Genomic DNA, 15,373 nt, shown 5'->3' with positions numbered 1-15,373 from the left:
AGCATCTGTTTACCATAGTGGCAACTGTCTCTTTAGAAAACAAGTAACCTGACAAGATAAATGCTGTAATGCAAATGTGATCTTATGTTGACTTCCAGTAAATTCTGGCATATGTTCAGTTAGTAAAGGGAAACAAATCTTTGTATTGTAGCAGACTTATGATTAACAGTCAGGATTAATGTCAGATTGCTAAGTTTTGTGATTAGTTAGTTGATTCTGCACTTGGAACTTTCTTTGTCTCACTCATTTGGATCTTTCAAATGCTTCAGATGGGGCAGGTCTGACCATCTGCAGAACCTTGCAGAATTTGCCAGAAGTGACAGTGCCTAAAGCAACATCTCCCTTTGTACTTTTGTCAGCTGATCCAGAAGTTGATTTTGAAGGTAGACAGCGCTCTTTGCTGCTCTGCCAGTGGAAATCCTCAATCTAGCTGACACGTTTTCCAATTGCTTCTGACACTAAACTACAGTAGAAAAGGACCTAGAATGTTGCAGCAGGATTTTGAGTCTGGGCTGGGTGCTGTTCCACTAACAGCTCGCCTTTACCCTTACTCTTTGTAGAAGCAGGAAAGCAAAATCATTTACAAAGATTCTAACACCCCCCACTTCCCCCTTGACTCCATCAGTGCTATACTCTTCATATAAATGCTTTTCTGGTCAGCAGTTGCAGTTTTCTGTGAAGAGTGAGTGTCCTCTTCCAACCTGGAGCCTAAGGTTCTCTCCCTGCTACTGGATGCCTGGAAGAAAGCAGAAGAACAAGGCGCATTTGTAGAGAGACTTATTCAGATATTTCCTCATCTCTATCTAATCTGTGGTTTAGACATCATCTAAATAATAGGAAGACGATGGTCAAACACATTGTTAGTGTGATAAGAATGAGGATAAATTTGAACTGTTCTTCTGTAGTTTGTAGTTTCTTTCATTTTGCCTAGTGTCTCCTTCAGGTAGGTGCAATGGAAGATCAAATGCATGTTTCTGTTTTGTGGTTGTTCATTTGAGGGTGGGGTTTTTTTCAGTTCTTTTGCAGATTTCCTTCTCTTGCTTATCTCAGACCAGCACTGGTCTAGGGAGTGCAAGTGAAAAAGCACTGGTATCAAAGTGTGCTTCTTTACAAATGTGATAAGCAGTAGAAAAATAGTATGCTCCTGAGATTTGTAACAATATGGTTTTTGTTCCTTCTATTTTTTCAGAATTAACTTATGCATTTCTGACCATCTCCAAGATGCTGTAATCCTTAAGTCCCTCTAGCTACTTACAAATTGTATTTTGGAATGGAGCCTGAAAACTGAGGGGGTCTTCCACATTCAGGTATGAGCTTTTTTTTAATGCTGCCATTGCTCATTTACCTGAGTTTTGTCACAGGCAGTAAATGCTATACATTGTCTTACATAGATCAAAATCTTCATAGCTGGTCCAAAAGATCCACGTTTTCAGATAAAGATCTCATTTTTGGGTGAGTGGACAGCTAGGGAATCCTGACAGAGTAAAAGAACAAATATGCCAAAAGATAAGTAATTATCCTCAAAGAATAGCTTGTAAGTCGACTTAAGCACGTCAAAGGGATTAAGTAATGCAGTGTTTACCACCATGTTCATGTTTCTATATTGCTGACACTGAAATCAGAGGCTAATTAGTCAAGCAGCTAGTTCATAGTTTTCCTAAGAGTGAACGGATGAATCTTGTTTACCTTCAAGACAATCAAGTTGAACAGATGCTTCTGTCAGAGATATTTTAATTAGACTTACAAATCTATCTAAATTCTCCCCCTCTCCAACCTCTTACAAAATGGAATCTGCATTGTGGTCTTCAATGTACAGTCATGTTCTCAGCTTTATTCCCCCCTTCTAAAGGTTAAAAATGGAAAATAGTGCATTTAACAAGTTGGCATCAGAAGCACACTGCTTGAGATGTCTTTTTTTCTATGCTGGAATTCTGCAATTATTTTTAATAGCTGTGCCACTGGTGTCTTCTGCTGTATTTTGAGAAATCATTTGATGACTGAAATGTAAACATTAAGCACTGAAAAAATTTGGCCTCAGTAAACTGATCACATACATGTAATTTTTGCTTTCTGTTCTGCATGTACATCTTGTGAAGAAGATGGCCAGTAATCCTCGTGTATTTGTATTGCATACTTCTAAAGGAGTTTTCTTGTTTGTCTGATGCAGATTGCATTCCTCAGAGAACAACAAGGGCCCGTAGGGAGCAGATTGACACCTCTGACCCTTGCTGAGCAGGCTGAGGTCATTCTAGGGGTCGTGTTTTGATCTTCTCCTTCAGATCAGCACGGAGTGGAGGGGATTAAGAGATTGTTTTCTGCAGACTGTGCAAGGGGTTCAATACTGAGGACAGCACTGGAAAGAATGTTAGTCATTCCCACTGACTGCTATGGGAAATCCATAGGATCACTGCATCAAGTGCTGGGATTGCTAGAGAGTCTTAAGATAGAAGGAGTCTCTGGCAAGGTGTATTTTATCTAGCTGTGATATTTCTACAGAAGATGCTATTTTACTGCATATTGATTTAAGATGTGTATTTCATGGAGGATTGACATATTTGCTATATTTTTTTCCAAGTGATTTATCCAATAATCTCAAATTTAGATTAAAAGAAAAATGTTAAGCATTTCATCCCAAGTTTTTTTCTTGCCATTCTTTTTGCCCATGTAAAACTTCATTTGTGGCTCTCTGGATCACAGCATTTAAAGGAAAAGCAGCTTGCCCTATAAATTTCTATCAGTCCCAAAGCTTGCCTTAAACAACTAACTAACAAAACTTTGTGCTTGAGAGTCAATTCACTCGACCTACCAGTATTAAAAAGCAGTATCAAAGAATGGTTTGGGCTTGAATAAAATCAGTGCAGAGAAATCAATTCTCCTGGGGCACAACTTAGAGCCCAGACTCTGGCGTTGTTCTCTACATTGGCAGCTGAGTTCAAAAGTCTGTTCTCTCTTCCTAAGTTCAGCCTGTCTAAGGCAAAGGACACACCCCCACAGCAGTGATGCAATATAGCCACAGGAAAACTGCATTCCTCCAAGTATTTAGCTGTGGTGAGAAGCACAGTTTATTAGACAGTGATTTCAGGACAACGCAAGTTTTCCCACTTCCAAGAACAAAAATGGGAAGGTGTTACAAAAGGTAGCTTTAAAGTTATTAGAGGCCTATGCTGCTGCCTATCACCACAGAATGTAAACATGTTCCATGTACAATAGCTTTGCCTGTTTGCTTGATCTGTTACATCAAAGGAGTATTCTTTTTCTTCCCTTCACATACTTACAAATGGGAAATATAAATCATGTAATAAATTGGTAGCTTATGCAGTTGAAGAATTACTATATTGGGCTCACTGTGCTTTTTTTGCATCAACTCGTGTGCCTTAGCCAAGGAGTGCTGTTCTTTAACCGTTTCCTCTTTCTACATCTCTGACTAAATTGCAACTTTACAGTTTGTTCATGCAGAAAAAAAAAAAACCCAAACAGTCACTACTTCCACATTGGTTCTAATCTTACACTAGTGAAAATCTGAAGTATGAGATTAAGTTATGAAGTTATTTTCTATTTTACTTCTGTCTTAAACAGATGGATGGCACCACCTCCCAAGGCTAGGGCTAGAGAACCTTTTTTTTTTTCTCTCCCTCTTATGATTTCAAAATGAAGCCACATCAAACCAACCCCAAATACCTGTCTGCTGACCAGAGCTGTTAAGTTCTGGTGCCAGGGAAATGAGCCTGGCCTGACTGAACTAATTAAGTTGGCCAAGGCACTTGAGGATAGCTTAAAGATGAGCATCAGTGGGAAAAGCAGGGAGTAAAACTACCTTCTTATATATGCACATATTAAAGGAAACAGGCTGCTTGAAAAACATGGTGAGTGAATGGCACCACAGGCTGTCTGCTAAGAGAGCAGAGTCTGGAAGTGAATGAAGATGACTTTTTATACAGCAGTCCTCGAAGAACAGAAGGATTGATTCCTCCCTGCTCTCCCTTCATTATAAAATTACTTTCTGCTTAGATTCTAAGAAATGATACTTTTAGTTTCTGAAACTGTTTTGCAATAATGTTGAGGGGATTATTGGACCATCCTAACGCAAATTATCTTCATGAGCAGATCTAAGTGGTAAATAACCTTCTTCGTTTACAAGCAGTTAAGCTATACTGGCTTGACTCTGTAGTTGTTACTGTTGCTGCTAATTTTGTGTGCTTTGTTGAATATGCTCCACGTTTAATGCTTTTCTGTTTCCACAGAAACAAAGCAATGGTTGAAAAAATGGAACTGACAGCAACTAAGAAGCTCAAATTTCCACATCTTCCTTCCTTGACATGCTTTGAGGGTGCTAAGATACTTCAAGAGATACGGTATGTGACAAACAGAAGTCTAAGCTACCTGCTATTTGTTGCTAGTGCTGATAATTCCATCTTCTTAGAAGTCCAGCGTGAGTAACCATCATTTTCCTACTTAAAATTTCTCTGCATTTTTAGTTGGATGTGTTTGTTACGTTGTGAGTTAAACTATGCAGTTTAGCACTTGTCAAACAGCAAGGGCCAACTCTTAGCTCTGTTTTGGATGAACTGTCTCTCAGAAAAAGGAGAGAGGGAATGTTTTGTAGGGCTGCTCCATAGTGTTCTTCATAGAGTCCAGTACACATGTTCACTGCAGTGAGAAAGAAATACAGTGGGTTGCAGCTAGTTGAAATTTGTTATGTGATCAATTGCTGTGAGGAAACAGCCTTATTAGACTTCAGGTTTCATCTCAATTTGTCTTACAGAAGTTTTGTTTTTCTCTATTCTGAGCTCGTCCTGTATGAATGTTGTACTATTGAGTCCTTACAAAGAAAAGAGGTTTGTTTACTGCATTGAAAACAAGTATGAGATGAAGAAGAATGGGTATTTTTCAATATTACATGATTTTTTTTCTATGTCTGACTGGTGTCTTAACCTAAATAAGGAATGCGAAGGGAATTAATAGTGAGTATCTCTAGGCAGAGGTGTTTCAGCAGTTGGATCATTATTTTCATACTTAGGAGACCAAAGTCCATTCTCTCATGAGTATGCCTACAGTGGGCAGGTGGTTTCACCTTTCTGTGCTTCAGCTCCTCAGTTCTGCACTAAGGCTAATTGCATTGCCTCATTACAGCTTGCTGTAGGGGAGCACCAACCTGATGTATTTTGAAGGAGATGTGGGCGGGAATCATTGCAGCCATGGTGCTTAGTATGTATTTCTTAAAGAAGGCACTGGACTGTTGCTCTAGCAAAGGCTGTGACACTTATTCCACATTCCACTCAATGAACTTTCACTTAACTGCTCAGAGAGGATGCAGGAGAGGGAGAAATTCTTGTTTAAGGGACTTGAAGGAGTTAGCTTGCATTAGGGGCAGAGTGGTGGGGTGTTTGTTTTTTTCCTTGTCATTCCCCCTCCTCCATGGAAAATACTGAGGATTATTTGCATGTGTGTACACAGTGGGAGAAGATGCCCAGCTGGGATCCAAGCATGAATGAAACAGAGCTTGCAGTTCAAAGCCGACACAGTCTTGAATTCTTGCTCCTAGGGAAAAAAAAAAAAAAACAACTTCCTTTATTTGTTACTTTACTAAAAAAAGAAAAAATTGAAATTAAAATCCCTCATCTTCCTTTTAAAAAGTGCATGCATTTCAATAATTTAAATCAGTACACTTCCTCCAGGAGAGGAAGAGAGGGATATTCCTTTTTCCCAAAGCCTGTTTTTAATCACTGGCTGAATTTTGAGACAATCTCTGAACATTCAGCACTTGTGGTCAGTTTTCCCCACCCAAAATGTTAGTGGTTTTTGCAGACATTCCATAAACACAGGAAGCTTTGACTGTGTCTCTAACAGATAGAGAGACAGAAAAGCAAAATACCCATTATAAAGGCTAAGTCTAAACTTGACATGCCAGCTCAGAACAATGATTTATGCAGTCCAGAAGTCTGTCTCTGATAGTCAGAGACAGATGTTTCAAGGAGAATACTGAATATTTGTAAAGCACAATTCTGACAGAACCTGCCTATGTTCTTTTTTAATTTTTAAATATTTTTTTTAATTACTGAAATCCTCCCTGAATCGTGGAGCTTTATACTCTGAGTCTATATTTTATGTCTATTTATTTGAAGAGGGGAAAGGGGCAACATGGAAGGCTGCAAAAGTGTGCTGTGCAGAATTCCCTTGGTGTTTTGGATTCTTGATGATCTCGTGGCCATTAGGTCCTAATTTGAATCTGCTAAGTTTTAGCCTTAATTACACCTGCAGAAATTTCGTAGATTGAACATGTTTTATCCGAGCGTTCTGTTCTGTTCATTTTAGAACTTCCAGCACCTTACGTAACGTCTGATTTTCCTTTTAACGTGGGAATAGCCGAAGAGAAATTGCTGTCTTTTTTTTCCCTGCACCATTTATTGTTTTTATATAATCCAGTTGTTGTTAATCTCCTTCTTAAAACAGTTCCTTTCACCCTTGCGTTTTTCAATGAGAAATCTTTCCTTTAGTCACTTTCTTCACCAGCCTCAACTTTGCTTTTGCCCACCAATACAGGTGGATACACACCTTTCACTTTAGAAGAGCATTTTAATTTTATAATATTCTTTCCCATTTGAGTTTTAATCTTTCTGACCTCATCAGCTGCACGAATAATGATTTAGCAGAACTCCCCACCATTAGCCCATATCTTTCTCATGAGCAGTTGCATTCAGTAACAAATAGCTGGAGTTCAGAACACTTTTTGCAAGGTACATTACTTCACTCTGTTAGTCTACGTTTCTCATTTCTACCCATTTAAAATTACAGGAGAGGACATGAAATCTCTAACAATTTCTGATGGCTTTTGTGAGTAGCTGTTGAAATAACTGAATCTAAAGGGCTTTTAATCATACATTTTGAATTTAGGATTCTGAATCACAATAATTTCGTATTATCTAGAGACAGTGTTCTTTAGACAAGCTTCCTCATTTTGAGTAATTGTCTTTAAATTCTGTGGTTTAATATGATTTCTCCCTTAGCAGTCAAACTGGAATACAGCGTCCCCATTGTCAGCCTGTTTGCCTACAGAAACTCCATTCCAGAATTTCTTGTTCTGTAGAGGGAAAAAAGAAAAAGTAACAATCACTAACAAATCAGACCAAAAAAATACTGATTCTGATTCCAGCAAAGTGGAAAAAAAAAATAGTAGTAGGACTTTCACCTTAATGCTGATAATCTTAAAATAGGAATCAAAGCACATGTTTTAAGTTTGTCATAAAATCATTTTGTAAAAATGCATCCGATGGTAGAGGCAGATGTACCCACATGCAGAACTTTAGCACAGGATAGTGCTAAAATTAACTAAACAATTAAAATCCCAAACTTCCCTATCAAAAGTTCCTATTGCAGCTCCACCAAGAGAGGACTGCTTAATTTTAGTTTAGATTTGTTTTACCCTAACCACTGCAGAAAGTATATTCTATTGTACTCTACTGGTATAACACTTAAGGCACCTCATCTCTCTAATCCTCACTGCATCACCCATAGCTTAAGTTCAGATAAACTCAAGGTATCATTATCAGGGTCCTGCTGGAAGCAGTTGTATTCAGTTTGGTCAAGCTGTTCATTAAAATTTTATTTACTTTCTGTTTAAAATCTGCCTTTAGTGTATCCCTGCCCTGTCCATTTGTGCTTCCTCTTACAAGTTTAGGCTGAAATCTGGAAATTCCTACCCCTCTGAGTAATGAATAAAGATGTAATTCCTCTCTGCAAGCTCAGCTTCTTTGGATCTGCTTTGAAATTAGCCCAGTTTCCTGGCCCTTAACATATTTTACTAAACTTGCTTACATGATGGCTTTAACACTGGGTGCTCATTTTTGTTTCTAACCTTACAACAGATATCATATGTGAGTAAAGAAATGCCTTGTTTTACCAACTGAGGTTGGCTTCAGAAGCCATATTGTGCTCTGTTTATTTACCTTTGTTTGTTTATTTTCATTGTACTGATCAAAAGCTTGGGGTTCCATGGCCAAATGTCACCTGTGTTGGTGTTACAGACAGATATTGGTTCCTTTTCTTAAAAATGACTGGAAGGGGGACTATTTATCTTTTAATCTTGACGTTATAATTAAGCATAGATAATTAACTACAAGATCGTAACGACTTTATGGCAGTAAGGGACCAGTAGGAATAACTATTACAACAACTGTCAATGCTTCTATGCTGTGTTTACAAGATTAATATACAACCACAAAAATTTGTTGCAGACAGAAACTTGGCATTAAAACAGGAAGTCCAGGATTTTTTTTTTTTGTCTTAAACTTGCATTTAACCTATTTGGTCGTTTTAAAGTAGGAAAAAGACTTTGTGGTTGTTTTAAGATAGACATTCCTGACATCATTCTGCTTTCAGAGTATCTATGGAATTAATGGAGGCCACAGGACTCTGCCCCCTACTTTGCCCCCATTCTGCCTCTCCTCAGCAAACTGTTGTGTTTTTTTTGCACTCCATCGCAGCCCATGACAGGGACAGATAAAAGCATACTTGTGTTTATTCTTCCTCATTTTTCTCTTTCGTTCAATTAGGCATTTGCAAAACCCTGTAACTAGTGATGCTCACTGACTTTTGATAGCAGAGAGTTTCTTTGAGAACTTCTGGAAAATTTCACCTTAGTTTTGTATTCTGTACACAGTGAGTGCTTTCTATGCCTACATGCAGTGTCTACTAGGCAGCCTATGCTGTCCTGAAAGCCACCTTTTTTTCCCCCAATCATTTTAACTCTTGCAGCTGATAGATTTCCAGCTCTTCCTGAAATAAGTGGCCCGTTGTGAAGAGAGTAGCAGCAGAAATTGTTCTAGTCATATTTCTGCTGGTCTGGGAAATGAATGTTTAGCTTCTGTCTGGCCAATACCTCATGACTTAAACAATTTTAACGTGATAAGGGAACTCAGAGGAAGAGAGGGTATTTGGAATATAAAGAATTAGGACGTCAAGAAAATACTTTTAAGTTAGTGAGAGATTAAAAAAAAAATTAGGAACTCTTAGTTCTAAATAGAGAAAACATTGAAGTGTAACAGAAAGGGTATTTAGGAAAGGAAGCAGCTGTGCTCTGAATGGAGAATCCCCTGAAGGTTTTGTGAGCTGCAAAATGCTGTGCTGGCAGAGAAGAGGCCTCACTGAGTGACTTCTTCGTTTTTCTTTTCATCTCAGGTGTCCAACTTTGCTTTAAAAATAAGCAGTGTAGTTCCAGTACTGCATAACATAAACCGTGAGGTTTTTTAAGTTCAAACAAATAGCTGTGAAGGAGCAAAGAATCCACTGTTCTCAGTCAGAGTTTCGTTTTGTGCATTACCTGTGAACGTAGGGTATTAATTCCTCTCTTACGCTGTCTGTGATGCAGGATGGGATTCTGTTGCCCTAAAATCTTAGAAAACAAATGCATTTGGTGATAAGCGCTCATATTTGAATCATAAGAAAGAGCAGTGCCATAATCCATGTTTTACTGACACCTAACATGAACGGGATTGCTTTGCCTCAAATTGTGTTAGTCAGTCTGAGGCAAAGCCGACCACATTGTGGCCTGGTAGTCTAAGCAGTAGCTTAGTAGCTTAAGTTTGTCTTGCTGATTAATAGCATAAATTATATTTTCTACAGATGCTGAACAGACACTTAAAATGATGTTTGAGTTGTGCCATTTTAAAGTCCTGATGAGTTTGTCCAGGAAATGTAGTTGCTTTGTTGACTGTATGATGTTGGGATGATGTCCTTATGCCCCAGTATGCATGTTCTATTAGCAAGTATCATTTGCTCAGGCTAGGAAATCCCTGTGCGCTATGTATTCTACAGCCAGGAAGACAGAAAAAAAGTTTCAGGTCACACATAGCATTTGTTCAGTCTTGAAAACATTTAGACAAATAGAATTAATTTATTAAAACCTGTAAATCATAGAATGGTTTGGGTTGAAACGGACCTTTAAGATCACCTGGTTCCAATCCCCCTGCCATAGGCCGTAGGCAGAAACGCCTCCCTCTAGACCAGGTTGCTCACAGCCCCATGCAGACCGGCCTTGAACGCTTCCAGGGAGAGGCATCCACAACCTCTCAGAACCTTCAGACAGTGATGTTGTGATGTTGCATTGCTCAGACGTGTGGCGTACCACAAGCATCATGGTGACTTCAGCTACAAGTGCCACACTTGTGAACTGGCACTCTGGAACAAGATGTAAAGCTTCAAAGGCAGCAGCTTTTTAGTTACGCACCAGTTAGTGAGTGTTCCTTGATATCTAACATAACACACACGTTGGTAGTTCCTCCCTTCCATGCTCATTCCCATCCTTCCAAAACAGACAAACTGAGCAGAGGTGAAAGGTGAGGGACAAATGTCAAGCTCTTTAATTTAGCCCTCTGGGCAGGTCTGTGCAAAACAGAGCACATATAGTGCCCTGGGAATTCAACTGTTGTTAATGTTTCCTGTCCAGAAAATGAGCTTTGGGTTGGAGTGATGAGAATGGCAAGGTAATTTTTCACTGACAAAATGGTTTACTTTATATAAATCCATGATAATAGGGATGAGTTTAATCAGTAAAACAGCTGGAAATTTGTTCTAGTTTATAAGCCACTCAGATGGGCGTACATTAATCTGTAGCACTCTTCATATCTGTCACTATCTGAGTCTGCATGTTTATAACATAGTATATTAGTTAGCTTCTCACTAGATGGCTGGAAGATGCTGGCTGTGCCAGACATTCAGTAGCAGTTCCCTTCCTGTAGTACGTGGTTCTCTAGGAGCTGAAGAGAATCAAGAAATCAAATATTGCAGATTAAAATGAACTTCGCAGGCTTGACATCTTAGTTGGAATTATATATATCTTCAAATTGAAAGGCATTAACCTGTCAGGTTGCAAAGGCAGTTGTCTAGATTACCTAGAGCTAAGCTCCACGGGGTACCTTAACTGATACAACTCACGGATGGCTCCACATTTGGCCATTCATTTGCTTTTGCCAGGTCAGGCTTTGTCTGATGATACGGTGAGCAAATTCAGATCACTGAACTGAGAAACAACAAACAATAGCAAAAAGCCCCACAGATTTATTTACTGAATTATTTTGTGCAGATTTAGTGAGCTAGGTTTGACAAACAAGGGAAGGAATAAGATCCTACAACCTAAATCAGACATGCCCTTACAAGATGTGCTCAGAAATATCTGTCATACAACCTCACCCTCAACATGCCAGATTCCAAACACTTTCATAAATTCCTTTTTACTTCCATGACTTTCACAAGCATATATACTTCTAGCACTTTTCCTGTCTTGGTTGGTTTTTATAAAGAGGCTGATTTTGCTTTGTAGTTTCTGTTTGTTCTGTGAATTTCAGTGTCTGGTTTGAATGATTCTTTGCATATTGTTGTTTACACTGGTGGTACGTTGTGGGAATACCCCCTGTGCTAACAAAAGCTCTGGTGTCTATGTACAGGGCTTGTACCCTGAGAGGAAGACAAGGAGAAGTGTGTCAGGCTCTATAAGGGAGAAAAGTATCTTAACTGAGATGTAATGTTCTGTAGATAAACATGATGACAATGTAATCTCTTTGCATAGAAACAGCAATGCTGATTTATTGTGTCCTTAATATAACTGCCAACATTCTCCACAACTGAGGTTCCCACCAGAAGGGAAAAATAGGATTTTTTTTTTTAAATCTTCATTTTTTTCATTGTCTCAATGTAGAAAATTGTCTAACGTGTAAAGATTGTATTTCATCACTGCAGTCAGAAGAAGCATGTTTCCTGTGTTGTTATTAGCTGACTCGTAGAGAGTGGAAGATTTCTTTTCACACTGTTCAGCACAGTACTTTTCTTCCTCCAAACAGACTTACGCCGTGAGTTTTCATGAACTCTTTTGATACTCCTGATGCTTCCAGTATGGTTTTCCTATGGGAGGATCAAACCTTGAGAATAACACTGCTGTTCTCCCAGTAATGGGTTCTGCACATCATATTAGCAGCTTTATTGTGTACCAGCAAGCTTCACAGTGTAGAGACAGTGTCTGTAAGGACTGGGCCTGGAGTTGGCAATAGTTACAGTGAGATTCTGCTAAATGAACATTTCCTCCTTCTCCTTGGACATTATACAGTCTTCAGAAGTTGCTTTCTCGTATAGCAGATTCTTGCCTAATCATCTGCTGACTTTATTCATTTTCCGAGAAATTCATGCATTCCAGGTTAGTCCTCCTCTGAAGCTTCTCAGGAGAAGTGGTATATTGGTGAGAAAAGAAATTGAATTCATACAGGCACTGCGTCAAAGAAGCATGAGAACATTGGGGTACTTGCTAGCAAATTGTTAAGGGAGGACTGAAAAAAACGAAAAAACACAATGAGATGCTTCTTTCCCAGCTGCACTGTCTGGTCTTCCCCACTCCTTCCAGCAACAGTTTAGGGATTTCATGATCAGTTTTCCATCCAAGCAAACACACTTAACAAATTTTCATGAGCTAATAGTCTGTGTATTCGTGTAGTAGTTTTGTTGAGGCTTTTTAACCTATTTATACTGTTGGCCTTCAAAGCATCCTGTGGCAGTGAGTTCCATAGTTTAATTACACGTTGTATGAAAAAGCATTTGCTTTTGTTTTAAGGCCGATAATTCTAGTTGGGTGCTCACAACAAAAAATAGTGAGTAATTGTTTCCTTTTCATAGTTAGTGAATTTGAATGTAAGCACGTTTTTAAGCACACTCTGAAATAGTTGGCTCAATTAAATCCTTAGAATTTTCATCATCTCCTGCTGTAGTATCTTGAAGACAAGACTGCTAAAGGAACTGGTTTGATTCCATACAGCTTTCAGTTACAGTGATTTTAATAATGTTTCATGTTGATGTTTTTAATTTGTTAGCAAATCCCGATGCTAAGATGTGATTCACAGACTGCTAGAAATAATTAGGACAGACCCTTGATAACAAGCAGTGTAGTAAGAGATGACAATACAGTTACTGCGCGTGCAGTTGTGATGGTGCTTCCCAACTAAGTTCTGACCAGCCCCACATGTTTTCATAGTATACAGATTCAGAAGCAGAGATACAGAGAGGGTAGGTGACATGGTAAGGCACCAGCTGGGAATCAGTGACGTGCTCTTAAAATTTAAGAAAGGACTTCTTAAAAATTTAAGAAAGGACTTAAAATAAGAGTCCTTTCTTCCTTCTGATTGTTACATTGCATGAACTTTTATAAAGCTTCCCTTTTAATTAGGAAAATTGTATAAGATTTCTGGAATCTAGTCTATCAAAACAGTTACATGTATCCCTAGTTTCTGCCTAATTTTAAGCATAATAGTCAAAGCTATGGAGGAAGTGGTGTTTTCATCTATGAATAAATTACTTATTTAAAAAAAAAAAACAACATTTATCCACCCATTCTGTCAGAATCCTTCAAAGCCTAAGGATTTCATGCTTTGAAAACCAGTTATTAAACAAAATAAACTGCACAGAGGAAGGAGAGAAACGTAAGGTTTTCCAAAGTTCAAAAAGAATAAAAAGAAGAACGAAGATCTTGTTCTCAGTACCAAACCTCTACACCAACATTGAGAATTAATTCACATCAGGTTGGGGGCAGAAGGATCCTATTGTTTTTCTTTTAAAATATATTTTTCATTAAAATGAAATATACCATACATAACATTTCTGACCAGATTATTATTTCTATTTCTAACATATGGTGCAGGAGTATGTTATATTTATTGTCTTTAGAGCATGCAGAAATCAGAAGTAAGTATTTTTCACTATACACTCATGCAGATGTTGTATTCTGCAGAACAGAAGAGGTCAAGTTTATTTAGAGGAAAACTAAGACCAAGCTTACTCTGCAGAAAAGACCTCCCATATCAGAGATCCCAAGTTTGGCTCCAAGCAAGCTGCTGATTCTACACTGGGCAGCACAGTATTGTGCAGAGATGCTAAGCACAGTCAGTGTCCTGGCAGTGCTCTAGGTGCTGGTTAATTAGCCTGCATGCCTTCGTGTTTTCATGCAGCTAAACTTCTTTCAGTTCTGCCACTAAGTTTAACGCCTGCTTGAGGATTTCCACAGGGTGCTCATGATGTGACACACATGCCCAGAGGTTCTGCAGTGAATCTGGTAATAAGTGACACTGTGGGAAGGGAAAAAATAAATAATAATTCTGGTAAATGTACCAGATACCATTGCCTTAAGTACAGGAAACGCATTTATACCCTGGAGTATACAGACAGCCATGTCTTTATTCAGAGCAAAGTAGTATGGAAAATATATAGAGTGAAAAAGAAGGTTTCATGTGTGATGTGTATGATCTGCTTCTCTGATTTGTGGGCTTGTGAGAACAACACAATGAAATTCATGCTTTGCTTTCACAAGACAAATAACATGTGAAACAATTACACTTGGTGCAACGGCCCTGACAAAAGTATGGCTGATTGCTTGTCTAAAGCAAATAAATTTTAGCTGCCTAGCAGATGCCCCAATTTTGGACACAGGATTAATAATTGTTAAAATAAAATGCATTGAAAATCAGATATAGTAGTAGAATTCAAAAAACACATCTTCTTTTCCTGGTCCTTACTTGGTGCCAGTGTGCAGTTGTTACAGAGCTGTCGCATGCTGCCAGGTGTTTCGGTGATGAAGGAGATGGCAAACAGTGTCCAAGTGTTGCCTTTAAAACCATTCAGGCTGCAAGGGGCAGTAGCAAAAAATTAAAAGTTGCCTATGCAGAAGTTGACTTGGCAGCCTGTAAGGAACACAAGAACTGCTTCTGTTTTACATATCCTAGCTTTGTAGCGGTTATCAGCTTGCAGCAAGGTGTCTGGAATTAATAGGTGATGGTGTGCAGAACCCTGTTCTGTCTGACCAAATGCAGCAGAATGTGCTGTCCTACTCATCTCTGTAGCTCAGATCAATCGGTCCAGAACATCTGAATCTGCCTAGCGCTTGGTAGTTGTGTGTTTTTGAAGTCACTGCTGTACAGCTGCATGCTAGAGAAGAAAATCTGTGAGCAGTCTTCAACTTCCTATGGATTTGTGTTCAATATGCTGCTAGTTGTGCAGCCTCTGTTAGAAACCGTTGTTCCTTCTCATAAACAGCTGAAGAGAAACTGTAATCAACAAAGGAAAGTTTTTGCAAAAAAAGCCACTGGGGAATTCTGTCTCTGGTTAAGCCTGCTGTTGGCTGCAGAGGAATAGTGTGCAGATGATTCTGAGCTTGTTAACTTCAGCCGCGAACTGTCAAGAATCACTCTGGCAGAGAGCTGCAATAGTGCAAGTCCAATTGTTTGCTAAGCCTATTGTCCCCCTAGACCCGTGGATGTTAAAATAGCTTCTAATGAAACTGTAGCTTCTGGCTGGCCCTTTGCCTGCTATCCAGCTGTAACAGTTATGCCATCTGCGTGCCAGTTTT

At 38.9% G+C, this 15,373-nt stretch overlaps 1 long non-coding RNA gene across 1 annotated transcript in view; it reads left to right on the top strand.

The window, feature by feature from the left end:
* The window catches only part of LOC122182702, a 28,734-nt gene extending 24,321 nt beyond the window's left edge, over positions 1–4,413 (top strand). Inside the window, exons 3-4 of the long non-coding RNA XR_006179924.1 lie at positions 1,190–1,307; positions 4,242–4,413. This is a non-coding gene — a long non-coding RNA (uncharacterized LOC122182702). The remainder of the gene's footprint in view (positions 1–1,189; positions 1,308–4,241) is intronic.
* Positions 4,414–15,373: the final 10,960 nt, after the last annotated feature.

Source organism: Lagopus leucura, unplaced genomic scaffold (genome assembly GCF_019238085.1).
Source record: "Lagopus leucura isolate 7727_CA_CO unplaced genomic scaffold, USGS_WTPT01 Super-Scaffold_100015, whole genome shotgun sequence".
Taxonomy (NCBI): Eukaryota; Metazoa; Chordata; class Aves; order Galliformes; family Phasianidae; genus Lagopus; species Lagopus leucura.
The sequence above is the reverse complement of the archived record's forward strand: the minus strand, read 5'-3'. Positions and strand labels throughout refer to the sequence as shown.